Source organism: Chiroxiphia lanceolata, chromosome 4 (genome assembly GCF_009829145.1).
Source record: "Chiroxiphia lanceolata isolate bChiLan1 chromosome 4, bChiLan1.pri, whole genome shotgun sequence".
NCBI classification, from domain to species: Eukaryota; Metazoa; Chordata; class Aves; order Passeriformes; family Pipridae; genus Chiroxiphia; species Chiroxiphia lanceolata.
This window is the reverse complement of record NC_045640.1, coordinates 29,839,157-29,864,349: the sequence shown is the minus strand read 5'-3', so window position 1 is coordinate 29,864,349 and position 25,193 is coordinate 29,839,157. Positions and strand designations below refer to the sequence as shown.

Genomic DNA, 25,193 nt, shown 5'->3' with positions numbered 1-25,193 from the left:
TGTATACACATACACATGTATACATAAATTTTCCCTGTAAAACATACTGCAGTTTTCAGCCTGTCAAAGCTCTAGCATATAGGAAATATCTGAGACTGGGTCACTGTATGAATATACATGTACTTAGTCCCTGTGTCTTAACCTAATCATCCAAGAGCTTGTGACAGTAGCATAGCGTGGCTTCCTTGTCTGCAGCAGCATTCTCTGAAAGGGAAGATTCCCTGGTGAATTCATTATTACACATAAGTCCCACCCCCATGAAACTGCTGTAGACACGTAACAGGATTACTGCTCAAGAGTTTACTAGGATGCAAGTAAAATTGCTCCAGTCAGTCAGCAGCAAGCATCTTTGACTAAGGTAGGAGAATGCTTTCTTTTATGCACCTCATGAAAAAATAAGGAATAATTTCTATTTATTTGCTGTAAATAAAATTCCTTTAGATATTACAGCATCAGCTCAATTTATATGAAAAAAAAAGTTTTTTTTTTAAGTCCTCTGAATCTGGCTCTGTAAAAATACCTTATCGGGGTTAGTGCATTTCAATTCAGCCAAGCAGATGTGAAGATTGCCTTACTGTTTGGAGAGGAAATATAGTTCAAATATATTTTAATACAACTAGGGAGAGCTTTTGTACTTAAGAGATTAAATTACTAATGATTTTGAGAGTTAGTATTTAGGATTCTTTTGTTGCTTAACATCATTTTCTTGTTTCTTGTAGCTTCACAGCAGCAAGAAAATAGCAATTTTAGTTCCAAAATATTAGTTGTTGCATATTATATCTTGAAAAAGGATACGTATTTTGTCTCCAAATCAGTGTTTTGATAATGGTAGTTCTCAATAGTTACAGAAGGGCTTTGGTCTGAATCTTCTAACTTCATTAGCTAATGAATGTGTCAAATGTATTCATGTAATTCTAGGGAAAGAAATTAGCTGGATCTAATAACCTAATGGCATAGAAGTGCTCTCAAAATGTAGAGCTGCCTAATCGACATGGTGACAAATTAAATGATCTGTGGCCTTGAAGGTTAGGAGTTAATTGAATGAAGAGACAGTATTGACAATATTTTATTTTTTTTTAACAGCTGCTCATATATTCCTAATGGAAAGCTTGGTTTTATTCTTCCTTAAAGTAATTGCACATTTATTCTTAATTGAAATTCCCTGGTTTTACCCAGCAAGATGCTTTTAGGTAGGGCAAAGATCTTCAACTTTTATATTTTGGAGATTTAAGTTGTCAATGTGATGTATAGAGCACCTACTTGTAACTGTAAGTGACTAAAAATCATTTTAACCTGCACTGAAAATTTTCCTATACTCTCAGATTTTAAAAGCTTGTGTGAGTGCTTGGAAATACCTCAATTTATGAAATACATTCTGTATTTTACATACTATTAGCTCTCCAAATTACTGTATGAGGAAATATAACACAGTTTTGTTGAAGTAGATTTTTATTTTTCTGCATAGCCAGCTACATACAGCATAACTTACTTCATTGACATATAGATCAAGAACATTATTTAATGACATCTAGACCCTTACTCATGTCCTAGTCCAAATCCTAGTAAGTTTCCTTACTAGGATTCAGACATCACAAATGTATTAACAATTAAGTGATTATCCAGGTCTCAAAAAAAATTAGGAAGGCCAGCTGCTTTTCCTGCACTTCCTACAACTCTTCCATCTTTGAGGAACACAGTGATCAGAATTAACTTTGTTTTTCTGGCTGCTAACTCTGCACACCCACTTTGTAGCCAGTGAAAGCCCACATCTGTCAGTTGGTTCTGCCTCTGAGAAGCCAATCTAGTTGAAGATGTCCATGCTCATTGCAGGGGACTTCGACTGGACAATTTTTGGATGTCTTTTCCAAACTATTCTATGATTCTATGTCTTCTCATTGCTCATCCAACTGCAGCTATCCTGAATGTCTCGATTTTAAGGCCATCTAATATTGGGAAAAAGAAGGAAACAAAGTTTCAGAAAAAATGCAGTTCAGCTGCAGAAGCTAAGCGGAGTAATTAACTCATGTTTAAATCAAGACACAGTGAAATATAAAATTAAAGCAGTGAGAGATAACAAGGAGCTGCCTATTGCCAGTGATCCATCTACCTGTCTACGTTGTGACAAGCTGGATAGGAGTTTGGCACAAGGTAACAGCATCACTCTGTCTTTTTCCTTGGGGTGGTTGATGAACTGAAGACATAGATGATGTCATGACAGGTATGAAGATGTGTCCAAACCCTGGGATACAATTTTAATATGGAGATATCAGAATGACTCTTCTGATATTAGTTAGAGACGGAGGGGATGTCTCACTGAGAACCATGCACCACAAAAATTACAGGCACACGACAGCTTGGCAGCCCTAATTTCACCCTTCAGACCTAGGACCTCTTCTGGATTGACCTAAACACATATATTTTGGGGGTGAACGAATTTTAGACTAACAATTTCATTCTACTATTGCAGGGTCTGGCTCCTACCTCCCAGGCTCTTGAGCGGGGACTTACTAAGTTTCAGCTACTTGGTTTCAGGGAGGTGCTGTGCAATATGAACAGTGTTCTATACTGGTACCTGGGACTAACAGAGCTGTCCTGAGCAAGTAGTTGTTTTGTTTCTTGGTTTATATAGAATTTGGACGTATTCAACACTAATAAGACTGCCTGCTAGCCTTATTCTATAATCATGCTTATAATTCATGTTTTTGTAGTTAGTAAACTACAAAGAGAAGAAACTCCTACGTCGTTGCGTAACTCTCACTCTGACCTAAGTACAATCTCACTGTATAGTAAGAAGATAAGTTCCGTACCTTAGAAACTTAGGAGGTACGCAAAATACAAACATATTGTGTAGGGAGAGAGGGAGGGAGAAATCATTTCACCCTTCCTTGCCTGGCAAGGAAAAACCTGTGTTACTACTTCTGTTTACTGCAGAGTGAACTGTTATTCTTCCCCTACTACACAAGTTTTATAACAGGATAAGAGTAACTTTGTCAAAAGTGACTTAATGATATAATTGCCTCCTGCAATCCATTCTATTGCATTTTGAACAGTAAGTAGTAATAATAAAAAACCAGAGGGCACTACAGAGTGCAGTTTGGAGGGCAAAATGGACAGAGCGGTTTCTCTGTCCGGGAAAAATGTTGTCAGAACGTAAGAGAAGAATTAATATCAGAAATGTCGACACACTGTTGGTAATATTATCTTCCCAAGCACCTCAACCACTTTTTTATCAGAGAAGCAGCTTTGAGTTCTTAAAATTTCTTGTTGCTGGGTTTCTCAAATAAGTCCATGCTGACTGTGGTAAAATTGCCTCACAAACAAGGCTTAGAGCATGATGGAGTGATATTTTTTTCCTTCGCTTCTGTCTCTACTGAGGTCTGGTAAAAAGTAGGAAAAATATTTACAGGAATAGAGATTTTACTGATAATATTGTGCAGAGCCTTGAGGACAAGCAGTCATCATAGAGTATACTGACAGTATCTCCTTAATAAGTCCCCTATATCTGCTCATACCAAACTGGCTAGTAGCTGGTAGCTAAGAAGGCTGTTAACTTACTGGGTCTGATACGTGCACCTCAGAATGACAGGGGGACTTCTCATGGTGATACTTGGCCCTGTAAATGCTTATCGCAGACAAACAGAAAAAAAAAAATCCCTCTGTTTTGCTGCGTATTCTGAGTTCAGTATTTATTTACAAAATTACTATATGATCCTTTCACGGGAGTGTATTGTACAGAAATTAAGATGCACAGTACAAGCAAACCTTTTTGGAATATCTCCTTGCTCCACCTTGTTGTTTTCCCTCGTTTCTGTCCTTCACTTGATTTATCTTTAACATTTGCAATTGCATTTTTTTCTCCCTAGAGACAAAATTACTTGTTAATGCAGTGATTGGTCTGGAAATCTCTATCCATTCAGTAGCTTATGCCCAAGTAGATTTGTACAAACTACATCTACTCTTACTTGTCTCATTCTGGGGTATTTTTTCCCATGCCTAGTTGTCTCCTAAGAATTCGAAAGAGGCAACCATTGAAATGCAATAGCTGTTCTTACAATGGAAACCAACCCATAACCCCAAAAGACTAGTAGCTATGTAGAAGAGCATAGGATAGTAGTATAGCATATAGCTAAAAAATGTTTTGAGGAACCCTCTTTTGAAGTAGAAATTTGCAATAAAATAGAAATGAGATGATCCTACGGTCGAATACTGAACACAGAGCCATAACAGGGAAGGAGGCAGCAGCAGCAAAAAACCAAATGGCACTTGACCAAATTTCCTCCTTCAGTAACTACTGTCTATACAGAAGGCACCTTCCTCCACTCTACTATCTTTGTTCTGCCATAAGCTAACTTCATAGTGATCGGTTTGAAGTCATGATAATGAAGTATTTGTGTTTTAAGTAAACTTCTTGTGTGATAAAACCATTGATATAGTACAAATACACACATATGTATCAAGAGTGTGTATGTGGTGCTTGAGGTCTAACAATTACAACCAAAGAAACTTGTTCTTGGCTTGACATGGAAATATTTAGTTTTCTATTATGTATGGATATATATAACCCAAAACCAAATGAATGGACAAGTTTACAAGATTTCAGTGTTATTTGCTGAATAATAATAATCTGTAAACTAATGAGATACTTGCATCCCAAGGTTTACCTATGGTTGTGTATTATACAGATGCATAAATCAGTGTGTCAAATGTAGAACAAATGGTGTGCCACTTAAAGTACATGTACAGATACAAACATATTTAGATTTCTAGGTTTTTTTCACAATGTAAACATGAGCCAAAGTATGAAGCTCTAAATTCAGATATGAAATTAATTTCTGTTATGTATATGAAAATACATAGATATCTTTGAAATGCAATACTTTTCATGTACCAATTCATTAAGATGTGGGTTTGAAAAGATATCTTGGCAATATATCAAATCTGAATTGATGCATAAGGAGCAATGAGGTACATGTTAATTATCTATGTAATAATTCATTTAATGTACTTGTAGTTTTACCGTTTTATTTACTTAACTTATCCCTTCCCTGTAGCAAAGTCCTGTCAAAATTCTAACAGTTTTAGCAATCAGTTTTACAGAAGTGGTCTGGATAATTTATTTAGGTGTTAATTCTATTTAGACTCAACTAATGCTACTGAAAGTTCTACAGCTTTATTTGATCTTATATTCACTTAATTGAGCATTCTATTGAATCAGCAAAAGTCACACAAGTGTAGTTATGTATCTTTCTAGAAACTTGTATAACGTAGGGTAATATTTTTTCAGACAGCTCTCTGATACTCTGAGTTTGTGCCTTGACTTTATACCAGTAAAGTACCAACGGTATCTTTCCTGACCAAAAGGGACAAAAGTAATTTTCTGGAGAGTTTCAGAGACCTTTTGGCATCCAAAAGAGTAGGAGAAACCTAGGTGTAGGTAACTGAATCTAGAACTCCTTTATCCAGAGATTTTCTGTAAATTAACACACTTGCCAGCACAGCTGCTTTGTTCATAAATTTAGTCTGAGATGGCTTTATGCCTCAACCTGACTTTCCTATTTTAGTTTGAGCTTTTAAAAGGGAAACCTACACAAGTACCAGTAATGGAAACATGGTATAAACACGCTCCATTCCCTCTGTAATAGCTGTTGACAACAGAACAGACTTAAATGCTATAGAGAATATAGCTATGTATAAGATTAAGAGTTGGTGGTCTGAAGATATTCAATATGATGCTATAATTTTCTGGATTTCAAGTTGGATTTCAGTTGTCAGTCAAGCTATTTGAGTTCTATCAAATATACAATTAATAAATTCTGTCTCTGATAGAACTGTAGCACAGTGTGAGCTTACTCCTAGCAGTTCCTTATGTTGACATGCCATTACTCATATTTTCCCTCAAAGTTTTCTACTGGCTCACCTTGATTCTGGACTTTGAGCAGGCTGAGTAGGTGAGCCTTTGGACAGGTTGCAGCCAGCAGTGAAGAAGGTATTTCCCACCTTTAATTAGGAAATGGTCTGGGTAGACTGTTAGCTCTTGCTGCTCCTATTTACCCCCTCTCTCTCTCACACTTGCTGTGTGGAATTTGACTGCTCTACCCAGGTTGCCACTCATAGGCCAGAGGTACACACAAACTCTGATAGGTATTTGTAAATTACCACTGAACAGCACTGATCTTCACTTCTGTAGTTCATTGGACTGAGTAAGGCATACGACTATCGACTTTTTTAAAAATAAATTCCTGAAAACCAAAAAATACACAAGTCATAAGCTGATTTCATGCCTTGTAAGTAGGAGAGCAGCTATATTATTCTTAAACCAGGTCATCTAGAGCATGTGCAGACATTGATCAAGATACTGTATGGCAAAATACTTGGGCAGAACTTCTATAGTTGTTTTCTTCAGCTGTCTTATTCTAACAATCTGAGTGGTCTTTGTCAAGGATGGGAGAAGGACTGTGAAAAGAGTAAGAAGACCTATTTTAATTCTTGAAATAAATGAGGAAGAAAAAATAATATACCATTAAGGTACTAGTTGCATCTTTTTTGTGTTGTGGTTTTTGTTGTTGTTCTTGTTTGTTTGTTTTCTTTTTTTCTTGATGTCAAGACAAAGGTCTGTTACTTTGACACAAAAGAGAAGCATTTTCCTCCTTTCTTATCCCAAGAGTCATCAAGTAAATCTCTGTCAGGTCATTCTAATGTTTGCAGAAAAGCAGTCCCTGAAAGAAGAATCCAATTAGCCTACTTATGTCACTTAGTACTCTGTGCTTTGGTGTTCTCTGACTATAGATTAGTTTCTGTGCTCTAATTCCTACCATTAATATTCACCTGCCATAAGCTTGTTTTGCTATGCATTATTTATCAAGTGTAAAAAGTGTTATAGCAAGTTTTAATTAGGTAACAGGCAAAAACTGTTGTCCAAAAAGTGTTTTTAACCTAAATAGTTGACACATGGAAGAAGAAATGTGAAAAATGCTGTTTAAAATGAGGCAAGTTTACAGACACTAGGGACATGCTACTTGCTTGCTTTTTATTTCCTGTCTGTATAGCCTGCTGTTTCTGTAAATGTTAAGAATTAAACTAAATTTCTAGACTCTTGATTGGGAAAGTTGGAAAAGAACCCTCTAAGTATCTGAAAGAGAATCTTTTCTGCCAAAAGGTTACTCAAGCTACAAGCTGTAAAAGGGTGCCTTACTTCTACAGTCACTTGGGCAGAAGGGGCTTTCATAGATGCTTCTATAAGAAATGCTGTTCACTGAGTAAAAACAGGGTGGATCACCAGGCCCAGGGAGTGGTGATGAATGGAGTTACATCCAGCTGGCAGTGTTCCCCAGGGCTCAGTGTTGGTGCCAGTCTTGTTTAATATCTTTGTCAACAATCTGGATGAGGGGATCAAGTGCACTCTTGGTCAGTTCGCAGATGACACCAAGTTGGATGTGAGTGTCACTCTGCTGGAGGGCAGGAAGGCTCTCCAGAGGGATCTGGACAGACTTCATCGATGGCCTGAAGCCAGTGGTAAGAGGTTCAACAAGGTCAAGAGCCGAGTCCTGAACTTGGTTCACAACAACCCTGTGCAGCACTACAGGCTGAGGGAAGAGTGGCTGGAAAGCTGCCCAGTGGAAAAGAACCTGGGGGTGCTGGTTGACAGTCAGCTGAACATGAGCCAGCAGTGTGCCCAGGTGGCCAAGAAGGCCTATTATATCAGAAATAGTGTGGGCAGCAGGACCAGGGCAGTGATTATTACCCTGTTCTCAGCAGTGGTGAGGCCACAACTATGCCCGGTTCTGGGCCTCCTTTCACTTGAAGAAAAACATTGAGGTGCTAGAGCGAGTCCAGAGAAGAGTAATAGAGCTGTTGAAGGTTCTGGAACACAGGTCCAGTGAGGAGCAGCTGAGGCAATTAGAGCCATTTACTCTGGAGAAAAGGAGGCTGAGGGGTGACCTTATCTCTCTGTACAATTATCTGAAAGGAGGTTGTAGCGAGGTCACAGTCACTCTCTTCTCCTAGGTAACAAGCAATAGGACAAGAGGAAATGGCCTCAAGGTGTACCAGAAGAGGTTTTGGTTTTCCCAATTGCTTATTGGGAAAAATTTCTTTACAGAGAGGGCTGTCAAGCATTGGAACAGGCTGCCCAAAGAAGTGGTGAAGTCACTATCCCTGAATATATTTCAAAGCCATGTAGATGTGGCACTTAGGGACATGATTTAGTGGTGGACTTGGCAGTGCTGGGCTGATGGTTGGACTTGATCTTAAGTATTTTTTCCAACCTAAATGATTCTGTGATGCTCTAACCCATGAACGTAAATCACTAAAATAAATCTGTTAGTTACTCAATGCTATTATTTGCTAAAAACATTCATAGTTTTGGTAATATACATTAAATTATTTTCATAACAAAAAGAAATTTGAAACCTTTGATTTTTAAGAAGGATATTTGGATTGGGTAAAGGAACAGAGGTATGCAACACACTTGGAGGGAATACAAGCTTTTACAAGGGAATTGGTTGAGGCCTTCTCCCTGGAGAGAATCCCTGAAAACTGTGTTGAGAGTGTTTTGGTGCATGTTTAATCTGAGACCTCAGTATAACAACCATGAAAAGAAGGAAACAAGCATGGGATTTATGCTCCTATGAATTCGATGCATCTCTGCTGTGGAAAGGGGAACAGCTGCCTTCTGTGAACTCAATGGAAGCCTGGACACAGTCTATTAAGGGACAGTTTAAGATAAATACATTGCTGCCTTCGTGAATGTAGTTTAAAAGTTACCTATTTGAGTATTCAAATAAACGTGAGCATGATTATCACTGGAGTTGTTGCATCAAGTATCCAAAACATATCAAGATAAGTGCAAGCAAGCTGCGTGAATGTGTGACAGCAGTTATTTAGAAGAATAATTTGGCTAAATATTCATATTTAGATGAGCAATATATACTCATATGTACATATGAGTATATATGCAAGTAGAGACACAAAAATATGCAACCTGCAGGTATTAGTTATTTAGAGAAAGGAATATTTAAACATTGGAGAAAGGCATTCATTCAGGAAGAGTTGCCAAAATGTGCTTAAGGTATATCTGGTGATTGTATAGTTCTCTTTCTTGTAAAATAGTCTAATAACTAGAGCAGTAAAGTAAAAAATTGGATATTTGTGCTATGTTCTATTCTTTGTATCATCTCAGGCAGAAGAATATTAAATATTTACAACAGTTACAGACTTTAATACCCCTCATTACTTACATTTTTTCATAACTTACATGGCTGGTCATTCCGTTGATCAGGGACACTACTGAAGATTTAACCTCAACCCACATAACCTAAAAGTTCAAATTTCCATCACAAAGGAAGGAGTCTGAGCTGAAGATACTATGGAAAGATGGACCCACAGTAGCTCTCCTTTTAATATAATTGTTTTGACTGGAAAAAAGTTGTAATTCAAAATATCTGACATTTGGGATTTGAGGAAAAATATGCAATCTGGAGAAAGTGAATAAAGTTTTCTGTCATTAGTTAAACTCTAAACGCATATAGGAATATCTTGGAGCTGATGTAATGCATGAGTTGAGGGAAATTATAAATTGCTGGAGGATATTGTCATAGACTTACCCACACTTGTGGTTTAGAAATACATCTAATGTTGACTTTGTAAAGCCTATTGGTTTTTATGAGTCACTTGTAAGGCACTTCATATTCATATGACAGTGATTTTGATTTTTAATGATTTCTCTCTTTTCTTTAGCAAATAAATTATTTATTATGGATTATATAGTATGTAGCCCCAAAACATCAGTTTGAAATTATAAAATTAGAAAGGTTGAATTTCTATGTGTTTGATAGTCAAATACCCTCCAAATGAAGCAATACTGATATGCAGTCACACCATTAAACCAGTTAAAGAATTAAAAGGTTCATGTTATTTCATCTATGAAGATGCAAGTATGTTTTGTGCAGAGAGGTTCTTTATTCTATTTCTACCATGAAACGTATTCTTTAAAGATATGTTTCAGCTGATCAAAATTCAAAGCTTTTAAAGATTTAGGTACGTAATCATGGAGCACAAATGAAAGCAAACCAATGATGCTTGGAAATTAAAGACTTTATGCTTCCCCTGTGACCTGCAGTGCACCCTGTGAATCATTCATTTTCCAAGCATTAACCTAAGATTATTTTTTTTAATAAAATATATCCTCTTATTCTCTTTTTATTTGTTTTAAACTAAAACAGCAAAAATGCACTTTGTTTTCTCTGCAACACTGCCATAACTAATGCTAATACTAGAACTAAACTGGGAGGAGGGTCTCTCTGCCTTGACTGAATCTATTTTATTTTTGAGGAATCTCTATAATTCTTATCATAACCTCCAAACCTATCCCAGTAGGTGACTGTAATATGTATGGCAGTGTAAGGGACCAAATTGTGCTTTTTTTTGTCAACTCCATAAGACTCATACAGCAGGATGTTTCTGTCTCTGTTCATAACTGGCAGCCTTGAAATTCTGAAATTCAGAACTTGTTTTCTTCATGGGATATCTAGATAACCTTGCAGCCCCAGTGATGAGGAGGGCTTGTCTAGTTCAGCACTGAAGAGAATACTTTGCTTTTCAGAAGATTATATCCTCATGTGCAAGGTTCAATGGTGTTCTGGATGCAAAAGGGTTAAGCAGCACGGGGAGGCGATAAGTGTTGGTTTCAATGCTGTTTCCAATTAGGTTTGATAAAGAATTGTATATAAAAGCAACAGTCAAGGGCAATGGAGAGCTGCTTTAGAAGAAAGAACAGATGCTAAAGATAGATTTATACTCCAGGTGATTGGTATAATAAGCTTGAGGAAATAGTGCAGGAGACAGCACAACATTTTAAACAATGTTCTGTGCATAATTTTGTTGTGCTTTTTATGCGTGGGCTGCATTATTCTGTGGAACATCTGACATGCTGCAGTTATGAATGTACCTGCACCTGTCCTGGGAGAGCAGCTGTGGCTGAACCAGGGTACTTAAGTGTTAGCACATGTTATATACTGAAATAAGGAATGCATTTCTTACCCTATTAGTGCTTTTCTATTTGAATGGAACTTAAGAGGCCAACTTGAAAATCCAAGGAAATATTTTTTGAAGAAATTTTACATCTTCTGTTTATAATTTCTCTCCTTCTAAGTTCCCCGAAAAAGCGTGGAACACATCATACCAGAAGCATTTTAAATTTATTTCCCAAGCTGACAAGGACTACTTGTTGAGGGCCTACTTCTCCCTGCCCTTGGTTTTGAGGATTTCTATCCTCTGTTCCTCGTGTGCTGAAAGGTATTCCTACCATCGACCTCTGCTGTGCTAAAAGCCATCCAAGAGAGCAGGACTGGACAGTGGGGTGTGATCTAATTGGCAATGCGCTAAAGGCTGAGCATTAGACATTGTCTACACAGTTATGTCTTTTTACTATGTGTTTACAATTATGTCCTCATGACATGTCCTCCATATTAGGTATTCAGTATCTTCTGAGCAGTCTGATGCTTCTTTGTCCTGTTGCAGGACTAGGGCTCTGGTATTGTTGCACTTTTGGATACAGAATAAAAAGTTGTCAGACCTGACTGCAACCTGCAGCCTCTGCATTCACTCTGAAACTTCCATGGTTCCTCTCTTACCATCTCATTAGTCATCTCTTCTGTGAAAGCCCTCACACCATTTTCAGTGGGATAAAGAAATGATTTGAACTTGGTGACTGTAAATACACTGCTTGAGAAGATGTATTTGACTGCTTACTACTCTCTGGCATTGGTTCTGTGAACTAAAGCCCTGGGAATTTCACATTAGTTTTGTTGTTGTGGGCAATTAATCTACCACTGGAGAAGAAACTGATGATATAGTCCGCTTGCTTTGGGAGGACTTTTTTTTTCCTGCTTTAGACAAACGCGTGGGTAGAAAGTTGCTGTGCCACATTGCTGAGGTAACCAGCAGCAAAAATTCAGGATAAGAAAATGTTCTCTGGTGAAGATCTGCACAGAGTTCACCTCAGAATTGCAGAGCAACATGAAATCTTCCCAAGCACTTTAGAAGCACACATCTCTCAGTGTATGAAGGGTCACTCAATTTCATGGTAAAATGTCAAAACTTTTAGTGCAGACATCCCTTGAGGCAGTAGATATGTGACTTAATTTTAAGATTGTAGTGCCATCACATTACTCATCAGTTTCTCAATCCAGTTTTAGCAACCTGGGCTACTTTTAACCAAGAAAAAAACAAGATATTAATGAATAGTAGTGTGAGTCCTCCTTGTTTGGGATGGCAGCAGGCAACAAAACAAAAGAAAAATAAGGAATTTATTTATTATTTCCCATCAGCGGGCAGATGTTTAGCCACTTCCTGTAAAGCAGGGCTTCAGCAAGCATAACAGCTACTTTGGAAGATGTGCCATAACCGTGACTGTCCTCACTTCTTCCTTCTTTCCCTTTTTTATTTCTGAGCATGGTGTCATATGATGTGGAATATCCCTTTGACCACTATAAGTCAGCTGTCCCCTCCCACTTCTTGTAAACACCCAGCCCTACTCGCTGGTGGAGGTAGAGTGGGGAGGGAAGAAAACACCAGTGCTATGCAAGCACTGTTCAGCTGCTGCCAAAATATTGGTGTGTTATCCGTGCAGTTTTTGGGGAGCAGGGGTGTCCCACTTTGGGAATACAAGAAGTTGTGGTAACATAAAGTAATACTGTTGATACAGCTTGGTGTCATTATCAAACTTGCTGAGGATGCACTCAATCCCACTGTCCATGAGTGAGGGACTGAGCTTTTTTAATTGCCTTGGAACATTGCTACTGGACTGAGCTGTGCAAGCCTCCTGCCGGGGGACTGAAGATAATGCTGAGGGGAGGAGGCAGTAGCCCACAGATTGCTAGATTTGTGGAGACCCTAGGGGCGAAGTCTTGGGTGTGTCATGCTTCTTTGGGTGTGTGATGCCTATCTAAAGGAAACCAGTGGAACTCTCTGGGTGTATAATGTTTATCTCCTATGGGCCAGGCAGTGTTACACACACTCCCCACAGCCCCCCTCCACACACATCTGGCGAAGGCACCAGGAAAGTTCCTGAGGGCACATAAACGCATCAAACTGTGTTTCACAGGCTTCTCTCCCCCACCACTCCCTGACGGACCAAGACACCAATGACAACAACAACCAAGTTCGACAAAGACCTTTAAGTAGTGACTATAAAACTTCTATTCTTTTCTTTTTCTTTCTTTCCTTCTTTCTTTCTTTTTCTTTCTTTCTTTCTCTCTTTCCTTCTTTCTTTCCTTCTTTCCTTATTTCCTCTCTTTTTCTCTCTTTCTCTCTCTGTCTCTTTTCCTTTACACACTTCCTTGGGTACTCTTTCTCTTTCTTTTCACTTACACATTTTATTGGGTTATATACATTGCTATATTACAACCAAAATGACTAAACACCTGTTTTCCTTTGCAATACCTTTATGCTTTATATTGCCGTGTTACTATAGGTAATAACAACCAAAACAGCCACATATCTGTTTTCCTTTACAACCAAATTGTTCTAAAATAAACCATATATATATATATATATGTATACTTATATATATATGTAAACACTGATCATCTAGTATCAATTTACTTTAATGCACTCCAAGGAATTCATTAATAAAACAAGAGTTACTCCTGCCTGGCAGGGGTAGACAGTAACAGTCCCAACACCAACCCCTGAGGAGCTGCACACATCACTGCTCTCCACTTCGACATGGTGCCATTGACCAGAATTCTGAGTGCAACCATCCAGGCAATTCCCTGTCCACTGAGTGGTCCATCCATCACATCCATGTCTCTCCAGTTTAGACACAAGGATGTCATGTGTGACAATGTAAAATGCTTTGCACAAGTACAGGTGCTTTTCGGTTGCTCTTCCCTCATCCACTAAAGCAGTATCCCCATCACAGAAGGCCACAAAATTTGTCAGGCACAATTTGCCCTTAGTGAAGCCATCACACTCTTATTTTCCATGTGCCTTAGCATAGTTTCCAGGAGGATCTGATCCTTGCATAGAGGTTAGACTGACTGATTTGTAGCTCTATACTTGCTGAGAATATCTTACCACTGAAATGTTCCAAATAAAACATGCAGAAAAAATATTATTTAGAGGGATTTTATGACATGCCTTTCATGTATTACAAGAATTAATACACAACTTTATAAGATTGGTTTGTGCCCTGCTCTAAGAAGATGTTGTTGTTCCAAATTTGAGTAGATAAAGCAAAAAGATACAAGTGATCTGCTTGATGATAAAGACAAATGGTTGGGTAGGGTGTACCATGTGGTAGTAAATTTTTACTGTGAAGCTGGTCAGTTTAAGAAAGTAAGAGAGAAGCGGAGAGTTGCTGTAGAAGGAATGACAGGAAAGCAAGTAAGAACAGTTAAGAGCACTTTATGAAGCTATTGCTTAGTTTCAGGAAAAGAACTTCTCAGAGTGCAGAAGGAGAAATGATTCTATATAAATCCTACAATATAGCTGCTCTTTTTTACCACTTTTACCATATGGAATCTGCTGTGGTAACTTTCAGAGTATAATCTGGAAAAATAAATGGAAGGTATTAATTTAGGATTAGACCAGTTACTTATAATAAAGTCTATTATATCTAAACATAAATAGCTACCAGCTGACACATCTGGGGAAGTGGGTGGTTGTGTCCACTTTGGTCTCTATGGTACAGCTTCTCGCATAGCAAGGAAGTCTTGGCTCTGAGTCAATATTTCTTTTTCAGAGTCAGCAGAAGCTTCATCTTTTCTTCCTTTGCCTTAATTGGTCATATCTGCCCAAACATCAACCTGCAGTGTGTCTCACAGTAAAATCTTCTTAAGATAGGTGGGTTGTGTGAATGTTTTTATAGCTATATTCTCATTTGTGTTCAAATCAATGCTTTTGATTTGGTAATAAATTATGTCCTGGTTATGACCCCATCCTTTTAGCAGCTCTCTCAAATCTATTCTGGTTGTTCTGTTTCATTTCAGGAGCTTACTGAATCTGAATGTTCTTAGACTTTGTGGAAATTTATCTGCAGTTAAAGTTACAAACTCCAGTGACAGAGTAATCCAAAGTCTAATGTTTGCTTTTAGAGCAGATACTCCTCAGTATCTTGTAGTTTATTCTTGGATGTAGACTAACATGTAAAGAGTCTAATTATGACTCTCAAAAAGCAGAGACTACTCTGGTACATAGCTTAATCCACTCTATAGGGAGTAAAGAACTACTAGATGACCCTGGAGGACATACAAACATCAGCACCTACCAGTTTCGTATGCTGTGGTCTTCCTCCACCTTCAGACACAGAACAGACCTATTAATCAATATTAGTACATGTGATATCTGAACTGAGAGTACTCTGGGTTGCACATATCTGACTATTCATGTCCTCATGTCAATTTAAAATAACTGAAATATATTTACACTGGTTTTCCTGTGGGATGTAGTGGCAGAGGCACACAGTACATATGGAGAATTAGTTTAAATTTTCTGCTGATCGCAAGATAACTCAGCTTCAAATACCAACTGCATCATTACAACACAGTTGAGTGGGGCATGTCATACAGGTAGACTGAACCATCTTCAGAATTGTTCTTTAATATTTTGTTGTTTTGAGGTTTTAAAACTATATGTTGTAGATGCCTCCCCTATATTTTGTCTTTCTTGAGTTCTTCATCCTCCTTAATAAATTATGATGCCTTATGAATCATAGAATCACAGAATGGTTTGGGTTGGAAGGGACCTTAAATATTATCTAATTCCAAAGCCCTCTCCATAGGCAGGGATACCTTTCACTAGACCAGGTTACTCAATGCCCCATCTGACATGGCCTTGAACACTGACAGGGATGGGGCATCCACAACTTCTCTGGGCAATCTATTCCAGTGCCTCACCACCCTCACATGTAATATCTTGCTTACCTGTTTGACTATACTACATCTCTTTATATTTGTAGTCAGCAGAGAGAACAGATTCCCACATGTAACACAATTAAAGTTTTACAAATCGCTTTGCAAGAGAATGGAACTGAAGGTTATTTTACCCTACAGTTTGATGGAAATAGAGATTTACTGTTTTTCCAATCACCTAAATGCTCTCTTATTGAGGCTGCACTACAGTTAAATCGATTGTCCTGTTATAGTATGCTTTCTTAAGTTTTTGTAGCTATTATTTTTAGAACTCTACATTATTCATGCATTTTTCAGATAGCAAAGACACATGCTTATCTATATCCTTCTCCTACGTTTCCAGTCTCCTTTGCAACTTTTGGTTTTTTTCCTCTGAATTGCCTTCAACTTGCTAACAATCTTGTGACAACAGTGCACCAAAGTAGTTCCTCACTCCACTATTTTGGCTGTATAAGTTTGACAGGAAGAATTATCAAAAGTAAACTATGTGTGAACACGCTTAAAATCCAATGGGGTGGGGTGTTTTTTAGTGGTTTCCTCTTTTTCCATACTGACCACATGGGACTCTGACTGGTCAGTCTGAAGTCTGTTTAAAGCAGTTAGAAAGTGGTTGTATCTTAGTCATACTGACTGGCCACCCGCAAATGCTCAAAAAAATTCTTTAAACTTCATCCACCATTTTTATTGTCTTGAGTCCAGCAAATGAAATGATCTGGATATTAGTCACAGATGTATGTGCTACTTCACAGTGAGTGTGGGCATTGCCCAGATGTTGTATGTACATGAGCTTTTTGGACTTCATAGTCCAAAGGAGGAGGGGGAGAAGACACACAGATACACATGTATATATGAAAGTTCACTTGTGAGTGAGCTCATCATCCAATATTTTTTGATGATGGGCTTTGGAATGATTTAGTGAGGCAGTTATATTTATATCTATTTAACTTTTTGTGGGCATGCAGACAAATATTTACTATAGCTCTATTTCACCTTTCACATACTATAGTATATTAAACCACAAAACCACACTGGCATAGTTAAAGGGTGAGTATTTAACATTATGCTCTTCTTGGAATAAATGTGTTTGAGGAGGGATGGGACGGGGGGTGGTTCTTTGTGTGGTTTTTTGTTTTGTATGTTTTGGGTTTTTTCCTTACAACTGTGCATGTCTAGTAGCAACTACTTTTCAACATTGAATCTTATCACTGGTCACACTGCAACTCAGCTGTTCAATCACAGTGGACAAACTTACAAAACTTAATGCAAAAAATATTCAAAGACACCATTCTGTGTCTATTTGCAAAAATATTTGATGTGAATATTGTTCGTATTAAATTTTTATGAACAGTCTGAAAAAAAATGGCAGAATTCAGTACCAATAACCTACACTACAGCTACTTAGTTAATATTAATTGGTACCAATTTTAATGTGTATATGGAATTGCCCCAGAGGTTGCTTCATTGAGGAAACAATCGTGGAACAAACTATTTCTTCGTTTGGTTGCTGTTACATTGAAATTTGTGTCTTTGGCTCCTGTTTCTTAAGTGTCATTGATTAACAGGAATATCCAAGAGAGAAGAGAGACCTTATTAGCCAGCAATCTTTTCTGAAAGACTCTTGCTTTAATCTCAGCAACAAACACTGCTAGCAACAGTTCACTCAATTTTATTTTTACATAGTTTACAACTTTCATTCTTGTGTCAGCTTCTTATGTTATTTGTGCTTCTATCTTCTGGCATGCTCACTCTCATTAAATAATTTCATTGTCAGACTCTCATGCCCCTCAAAATACAGCAGTATCTATTGATACTGTCCAAGTGTTCTCCTAGAATCAGTCACAGACTCCTGCTGCCACAGATCTTATCAAAACTTGTTTTCTTTGACAGGAAACTTATCAAACAATAAACTCAAACTCAAGAGACAGAGATACAGAAATTTATTGTGTACATTGTGCCCATTTGCTATATATATTGTTTTTGTGTAACAAAAAACCTAGTTCATCGAGGTAAGTTTATAAAGACATTTAAATCTGAAATTAATTTGACTGTGCATGTCCTTTTATAGTTCCGTTAATAACTGTTTTAAATCCCTGAGTGGCACAGAAACATAGTGCCCACTGACAATTTCAGTTAAATAATGAAAATACATGAAACTTCTGTAGTATATCTTCAATGTTGTAAAAGTTAATAATAGGGGAAAATTTCCTTTGAAATTATTTTATTAAAACTGAATCATTGCTAATAACACAGGAGGCTACAGGCTTAGTGTACTTACCTCTCTAAAAGCTCCAGTAATACAACAAAACTATGAAGGCAGACATGACACTGAATATTGTGCTATCACAGAACTCTCTAGATCTTGTTTATCTTCAAAACTGCTAATAGTACCTTACTCTCTAAACTAAATTGCATTCCTAACCTTGTGTTTTGAGCAATACTGAAGGCTTTCTGCAAATGTCTTGGAAGTACAATTAATAGATGACACATGCTCACTCTGTGTTAAAGTGCATAATATGTATTACACTTCTGTTGTTACTTTGTATTCTTTTGACTAAACACCTTTTGAAATTTTTGTAGTTTCATTTGTACTGACTGTTGCCCACTCACATCAATTTTGCTGCATAATGTGCTGAACTGACAAAAGATTACCAGAAAAATGCATAACCTCACTGCCAATCTATGATTTATATCAGTGAATCACTCTAAATTAGAGCATCTTTAGCCATGAGTATCCTTTTCTAAGAAGGACACTTATGAATGAAGAGTGCAAAGGAATTACTTTTTTTCCCCAATAATAGCAGGTAGTAGGTGCTATATGTTAGTGTGTGGTATGTATGCTTCTGTTTAGAAACCTCATGATCATCTTTACAGCTCCTACTTACGTACATTTTTGTACCTTAACAGTAATTTCTTCAGTAAAACTAAGCTAGCTGTACTATACCAAACTAGGCCTTGAATCATAGAATGATTCATAGCATGGGAATCTAAATTTGTTATTGAGTATAATCTGACATAGCTCAACATACTGTATGGGCATTTGTGGAGTTTGTTGGCTGTTTACAACACCCTATCTTCAGGATGTGTGAATATTGCAAACTGTGTACCAATATGCATTTTGGAACTTGGAATAAATCAATAATTCAAAAGCATGGCTGTATCGGATTTGTAGAATGTTATGGTGAGGTGAAGTAGGTCTAGTATCTGTTGCTGCTAATTACAATTCAATATGTTTAGACTTTGCTTCTCCTCTCTTTTCCCCATCTAAGTTTGAGGTATAAAGTAAATGGTAGAAAATAGTGACTAGAAGAAGCTATAATTTCAGGCTTATCAGGTGATTGATCCCATGCCCTATGCTCTACAGTGTATTTCATGAATCTTTTGAGAGCCTGCAAAAAGCAAAGCTCCTCTCCCTGCCCCTTCATTGTTAATTAATCCTGAAGATTAGAGAAGCTTCCTTACTGTTCCCATAGTGTTCTGTTGTTCTGTTTAATCTTTACACTGACTCAGCTTCTGGCTTTTAGTCAGGTTGCAAAAGTCAAGTCACCGATAGAGAATTAAGATCTTTGTCTGTTCTGAATTCACGTGGCCTGGGTATGCAGGTTGGACAGCAAGTAGATAACCTACACAAGCCCCTTTGCCAATCTGCCATGATCTTTCTGACAGGTAGGAGAGTTCAAGGGTTTCTTTGAACTAGATAAAGGAAGCAAATTGTGAAATATTTAACTAATAAATTAATTATGTGAAGAAGCAGAGTCTAAATCTTCTGAACTGTCAATAGGGGTACCTGGAACCTACCAAAAAGTAAAAAAAAAAAAAAAGAGATTGAGGTGAGAAAGAAAACTTTCAAGATTGAAGGTCTCCCCACACATATTGACATCTTTCAAAAGATAGTATTGGGAGTCCATTTAGTTTACTATATCTGTCAGGATTAATCTCCAAATCTTCCAGAAGTTTCCCATTATGAATAGGCTTTATATGTGCTGATTCCACTTTGAATTCTGTCGGAATGGGAAAATTTTCCTGCAATGTAAGTAAAATCTCATGAACTGAGAAACTAGACTTAAACACTGAGCTTGTAACTAATCAGTTGTTCTCAAGATTTTTCATCCTGCAGACCAGCTCATTTTTCTAGTTCTCTCAGACCACATGTGATATATGATTGCTTTCATCTGTTTATGAGGTTAAATTTCTGAACTGTAAGTGTGGAAGGACAACTTCAGTTATGCATGCTGCTAGCTGAATAGGTCTGCTTAACAGAGAAAAATGTTTTGGTAACTTTTATTTTCTCAAGTTGTAGTCACTGTAAATCACTGCACTAATTTTTAACTGTGACATAAAAAAATTTCAATATAAAGCTGCATTCCTCTTTCTATGTTTTAAAAATATCTGTCATATCTTCAGAAATGACAGTAGAATTACACCCGTCTGAGCACAGTCATCCAGGCATCAGAGTCCTTGATGACAGCGGCTAAGCTGACTCTTAAGAGGGTTTCTCTCTTACTGAGGAATGTAACTTAAAGTCCTAAGATTCACAAGTGTTAAGATTTGTATTACTCAGATTGCTTACTTCTCAAAAAAATAAAAGTGTTAAAGATTTGTCCGTTTTCTCTGACTCAAACTAAAAGTTTATGCCCCTCCCCCATTTATTACAATGATTTAAGGAGATGAGCTTTTGATTACAAAATTTGAGTCAGTGAAAAAAATAAATGTAAAACATTAAATATTTCGTATTTAAACAATAAATAGTTTGTATATAACTATAAGGTTGTCACTGAGATGCTGGAAAATTTCAAATGGTACGGTTCTATTTTGGTGGGAGTAGACCTTATTTTAGATCACTATACTTCTTTCTCAAAAGGCTGTCCTATGCCATTAAGTACTTTTTCTAATTGCTCTCCATTAGGAACCCTGTTTCAGGAACAGAGAACTCCGTGTCAGACTTGGCTATAATGACTTGCAGATTTTCCCTTCAATCCTTGGGAATTAGGATTTTTCACCTTGTTCCTTGAAGTTCATCTAGGAATTTTGGGAACACAGAAAGTATACCCAAGAAGGTAGTAATGACAGTATTCCTTCCAGTCCTGTATCCAAGTCATTTATGAAGATGTTGAAGAGGACAGGGTCTAAACTGCAGCCCTTTGGAACCCCACTAGTGACAGGTCACCAATCTGATGTTACCCCATTCACTGTTACTCTCTGTGCTCGACCCATGAGCCAATTGCTCACCCACCACATTACATGTTTATCCAGCTGTGTGCTGGACATTTTGCCCAGAAGAATCCTGTGAGAGACAGTATCAAAAACTTTACAGAAATCCAAAAAGATTGCATCAACTGGCTTCCCTTGAAATCAGGTAATGATTGAAAACAGGGGATTTTACAATCAATGCTGAGTTGCACTGTGTGCAACCATGTGTTCATTTTGTACTGAACCTGGATTGTTTTATCAGTATAAACTTTTGTTCCAAAGACCAAATTCCACAATTATCTAATTAGTTTAGTGGGGAAGTTCCTTGCAGCTTTAAAATTTGTTTATACAGAAACTCTAACTGAAATTGGTTTTAAGAATTATGGAGTATGGGAATAAAAATGAGTTTGTGTTTACCTTAAGTTTCTACTGCCTTTAGTCTCACTCTTATAATGGGAAACAAACTACATACAGTGCTATTATTTACTCCAGTATGTTTTATTTCTTTTGTCCCTTGTAATTTGAGATTGATTCTCTCTCAGAAAAATCATTGTTTCTCAAATATTACACACAGTCGAAGTCTACTGTTGCACTTATCATGGTTTTGTTCAAGTTAAACATACGGTCCTGAAAAAAGCTGTGAAAAAAGTATTATTGTCAGTTTTGGTACTTCTAGAAGGACTAGTAGCGGGGAAGCTCTGAACAATCATAGTAGTCAGACTAAGAAACATAGGAAATGTGAGAGAGAGGGAAAAAATGTCTTACTAAGCTAAAGCTGGAGAAATGTACTCTATTTTAAAATACCATGCAAGAACCAAATATTGCCAATGAAAATATCAAGAATGGAAAGAGGAAGAAAGCATCAGCAAAAGATGAATAGAATATTTATTCTCAAAAAGGGAAGCAGAAACCCTTCAAGATGAAACCCGTATATGATCTTTTTCTACTCAAAATCAGCAATGTCTTTCCAGTGTCTAATCAAGATCAATAAATGCTAAGCTCCCACCTGCCCCTGACAAAACAAACCAACCAACTGAAACTTCCCTTGAGACAGGCTGTTTCAGAAACTCCTGTACTGAGGTTTCTTCTTTTTCCAGATTCCCAACACATCTACATTAGTAGGTTAGTGCAAATCCAGAGCCAATTTTGAGGCAAATGTCCTAGTCATTCCAATTTACTATGTTTTGCATTGCATTGCTACAGAGCAGGCTCAAGGAGCATGTGAATGAAACTAAACTGCATCACATGGAGCACACCTAATACATCCAGCCTAGCTCGAAGAAACAAAGGCTCTGAAATGCATATATGTGGATCTCACTTCCCTAGCTGTTTTCTTCTACAGGTTTGCTTTCCTTGGTTGACATTACTTACCAGTGTAGACATAAGCCCTGTGGTCTAAGACCTGACTAAGTAAACCAGAAGATGAGGTAGACACTGGTACAGGAAATGCTGCATGGAAGGCTCTGTGAAGCTGATAGTCTTGGCTCACTGGCATTTCTGAAAAAATGGAAAAAGACTTGTCAGGACATAAAATTTTATATGAACAGAATCAAAGCATGTCTCCCTAGTTTTTCATGTTATTAGCTGTTAAAGACGAGTTTTAAAAATAAAGTTATTTGAATGAAACAACTTGAATTTCCATTTGAGAAAAGTGTGGATGAAAAGTGTGGGGGTTTTCATTTCTTTTCAGTTCTTTTTTTGGTGTTTTTTGTTGTTTATTTTTTTTCCTAACAGTCTCTATGCATTTTAGTTGCTTAATCTTCTTTGCTTTTCAAAACCAAATTTTTTTGGCCCAGCTCTTTCTTCAAACTCCTTTCTTTTTAAGGGATGAATTTCTCAGATTAGTGAGATATACTCAGAGTTACATACATCTGTCTTGTCTTTAACTTTTGAACCTATTGGCTTGTTGCTGTCAGTTTAGGAATACTGATCTTGGAGAGTTGAAGGAGAGTGAAAGCTACTGAGAGTGAGTATTCTGTGAAAGCTCAAATGCTTTTCGGCATGTGGAAACTAAGTGTAAGAGACAATACCATAAGAAATCAGATTTATTTATCCCTGCTGTTCATGGAGTGTGAAAATAGTGAACTAGCTAAATGCTATGCAGAAATTATAAATTTAACTCTTAGTCATCAGCAGTTGCATATGAGATATTTCATTTCATCTCATGGAGACATTACTTTCATTTTATTTTCCTTATGGGTTTGGGGGCGAATTAATGTGGAAACCACCAAATCCTCTGGTTTTAATCTAAATGTTGAGGGGTTTGTGTTTTGTTGGGGTTTATTAGATTAAAAAAAAAAATACATAGCTCAGCATAAGCTGAAATGTATACACTGTGGTTGCACTGGTACGTAATGTATGGGTTTGATCTCCCAACCCAATTGCTGTTCATGTTGCAGATATGTCTTTGCTCATATTTCTAAAAGAAATGAGCATATGCCCTGATTCTCTAACAAAATTAAGTTATTGCACTGTTCCCGTGCAGTCCTATCCCATTCCTGGATAGAAAGCACCTTTGAGAAACCTGCTGCAGCTGTGGATGGCCTCCTTATTTTCATCATAGCATCCTTCTAATTACCACTGGAATTTTAAATACTTACTGGCATTAGGGGAAAAAGAGGGAGAAGGAAAAAAAGCCAGATATTTTTCTCCCAGCATCATCTAGTTCTGTGTTCTGTGAATCAGATGCTGCCCTTCACACAGGAGAAGACACTGGAGGAAGTCTTCCTCCTGAAAGTCTAATGAATTCCCTGGAGCGGATGAATAATTTTATTCACCCTACAGGAAGAGCCAGGAGGGGTTACCTTCAGCATGCATCTGCAGAGAGTTAAGACATCTCGTTTGGGACAGAGCAAGAGGCAGACTTCTCAACACCAGCCCAGATGACGGAGTGACCAAACACATTCCTGCCACTGCAACCTTATCCACAGCTCATTACACTGTGTACACGTTTGCCTGATAAAATAAAGAAGCTAATCTCTTCTAGTTCCAGCAGATCCAAGCCTTGCTGTATTCAAGTTTTCAGAAAATTTAATTAGGTAAACAGGGTTGTTCATAAAAAAGATAAGCATCCTCAATTTTGAATAAGTCTGTATGTAGACAAAATAGACACTCACCTAAAATAAAAACAAGTATTGTAAGTTTCAGCTTTTACTTCTCTCTCCTCAAGAGAGAAATAAAAACAGGTATAAGGTTGTCAGAAATGTTCGACTTTCTTAAATTTGTAGTTGGATACTCTTTATAAGGAGAGTAATAAGAAAACGTAACATAAGAATGATGGTACTGTACAGCAAGACAAGATCAGACCCAAAATTCTGTGTCTCACAGTGGCCAGGAGCAGTTTCCTAGTAGTGGCAAGTTATAAAAGGTTATAAGAACAGGAGAATTTCCTTTGTAGTTCTCCTCAGTCCTCCGCTTTCCTCGAAAGTCTTCAGTTTAGTTCAGAAATTCAAGCCAGCATTTGTATCTTTGTTTAATAGCCATTGATATATCTAACTACAAATGGAGGAAAGGTTGTCTCAGTGTGCTGAGATAATATGAACCACAAATTGGGACCTTCCTTAATTCATCAGAATTCTGAATAAAATACAGTAAGATTGAAGAGTAACATGCAATTTTATATTTACTGTTAGTATGAACATTTAAAATATGTTTAAATGGCTATCTTTGCACCCTGGAGGGTTTTAACATCTGTAATGTTAATAAATTTTAGTAATATTTTAGTGTATTAGTAAAATATATTAGTAACATGTTACTAATATTAATAGTAGTAAAAAATTATGAATATTGTATCTGTAATCTTAGTAAAGTGTTATACTGTCGGGTTGTCTCCCACAATCTCATTTATCTTTCTGATTACTATCTGCACCCATAGAATTTTTAATAAAAATTATACCCAAATCCTGGAAGTGTTCAAGGCCAGGTTGGATGGGGCCCTGACAAATCTAATCTAGTGAATGGCATCCCTGCCCATGGAAGAGGGAGAGTGGAACTAGATAGTCTTTAATGTCCCTTCCTAAACCGTTCTATGATTCTATGATCTACACCACACTTAGGTTTTCCATAAGTATTTCTCATCAGATATATCCCAGATCC

General features: G+C 37.3%; 1 protein-coding gene across 1 annotated transcript in view; it reads left to right on the top strand.

Moving 5' to 3' along the window:
* Nucleotides 1-341: 341 nt before the first annotated feature.
* The window catches only part of DLC1 (DLC1 Rho GTPase activating protein), a 260,438-nt gene continuing 235,586 nt past the window's right edge, over nucleotides 342-25,193 (top strand). The window contains exon 1 of the mRNA XM_032685723.1: nucleotides 342-358. The gene's annotated coding sequence lies outside the window, so the exon portion shown is untranslated. The remainder of the gene's footprint in view (nucleotides 359-25,193) is intronic.